Here is a 2,032-nt window from a genome sequence, read left to right as displayed (position 1 = left end):
CACCCCCTTCCATGAATGCCTTCTCTCTTCTCCTCTCTCCCTCTCCTCCCACTCTCTCCCTAGCTAGCTAGCTAGTTAGAGCTATATATCTATAGAGCTACTAGGTAATTAAGAAGAAAGGTGCTCGATATCCCTCTCGACACATAGGTGAGCCAAAAAAAGTGTTTGTGTGGATAGGACCAAAACTATATATATATAGCGATATGAGAATATACATAATTGTGTGTGGCATAATTTGAGTTGCCTATATTGTGTATTTGATGAAATAATGTGGGTGACATGAGTTGCCTATGTTTTGTCGAAATGTCGATTCAATTCCGTTTTGGCGAATTTAGGGCAAACTCAATATGTCCTATGTTTAGGGAAGGTCATGCCGAATTTTTGTATGAATTTGATCCATGCATGCATGCATATATACGTGGTTATAATATTTGCTCCGCGCGTAGGTGATCATGAAGTTCAATGGAAAGATGGTGGAAAGATACTAGCAATCCACTGTGGGTGACATGTACGAAAAAAACTGAAGGATGTTGTATGTCCGTGTCGAAAATGCAAAGGAATAGTCAGGCTTGACCTATTTGAGGGTTGTACATTCAAGGCGCACCTGCTCATGCATGGTTTCATGGATAGCCATACTCGGTGGATAACTGAAGATGATTATGATGATGATGATGAGGACGTCGACGAGGCAGGAAATAACGACATGGGGCCACCAGACGAAGAGATGACCGATTATGTGCCCGAAGAGGAAGACGGCCTCGGAAATGTCGATGGCAAAGAGACAGTTCAAGGCAGAGAAGACGCGGGCACGCCTCCATCTTCGTCGATACTAAGTTCAGCCATGCGGGACCCACATGTTCGAGACCTGTTTTGCAAGAAGACGACTAGCGACAGAGTTGCTTCTAGAGAGGAGGCCAAACTGGCGCAACTGGAGGTAGACTCGATGACTCCTTTGTATGATAGTTGCAATCCCGAGGTGACCCACTTGAGTTTCACACTAGAACTTAACAAATGGACAGATGCAACCCTGGATGACCTTCTGAAGTATCTAAAGAAGGTTCTTCCCGCGGGAAGCATGTGTCCTACTAGTGTCGAGGAGGCAAAGAAAATCGTGTGCCCTCTTGATCTGCTACACATTAGATATCACACATGCATAAATGATTGCATCATATATCAGAACGAGCACGCGGAAAAAACCATCTGTCCAAAGTGCAATGCTTCACAATATAAAAAGGCCGGAAAGAAAGCTCCACAGAAAGTTGTATGGTACTTCCCGATCACTCCGCGTCTACAGCGGTATTTTGTAGATCCTAAGGAAGCAAAGCTTATGCGCTGGCATGCGGGAGAGGGTGAAGCCAGATGACGGAGATGATCCGAAGCTGAGACACCTCGTAGATGCTAGCCAGTGGAGAGCATTAAATGCTGAATTTGATTTTTTTTGCAAATGATCCAAGGAACATCGTGCTTGGCGCTAGTAGTGATGGCATGAATCCGTTTGGCAAACAGAACACCAATCATAGCACATGGCCCATGTTTGTATGGATGTACAACCTCCCCCCTGGTTGTGCATGAAGGAAAAATACATACACATGGCTATGCTTATTGAAGGGCCGAGACAACCGGGAAATGATATAAATCTGTATCTCGGGTTACTGAAAGAGGAGCTACATACCTTATGGACAACGCCGGCCAAGACATGGGATGCAAGCAAAGGAGAGTATTTCTACATGAGAGCCTTGCTGATCAGCCGGTGCAGGACTATCTCGGTTACGGCTATCTCTCCGGCTAGGTGTGCCACGAATATTGCGGATGCACGAGGTGCATGGATGATACAACTTCTCATCAGCTATCGAAAGATTGCGGGTCTTTGAAAATCATGTACATGGGGCATCAAAGATGGCTCGAGAAGGATGACCCGTGGAGAAAGCGTGGAGATCTTTTCAATGGTAAGGCTAAGCATCGAGGTCCTCCACGTAAGCGTAGCGGTGCAGAATATATGAGTTATTGAAGAACTGGGAAGAGTGCCTCTTGC

The sequence above is a fragment of the Triticum dicoccoides genome, chromosome 2B (genome assembly GCF_002162155.2).
Source record: "Triticum dicoccoides isolate Atlit2015 ecotype Zavitan chromosome 2B, WEW_v2.0, whole genome shotgun sequence".
NCBI classification, from domain to species: Eukaryota; Viridiplantae; Streptophyta; class Magnoliopsida; order Poales; family Poaceae; genus Triticum; species Triticum dicoccoides.
This window is presented reverse-complemented; position numbering follows the sequence as displayed.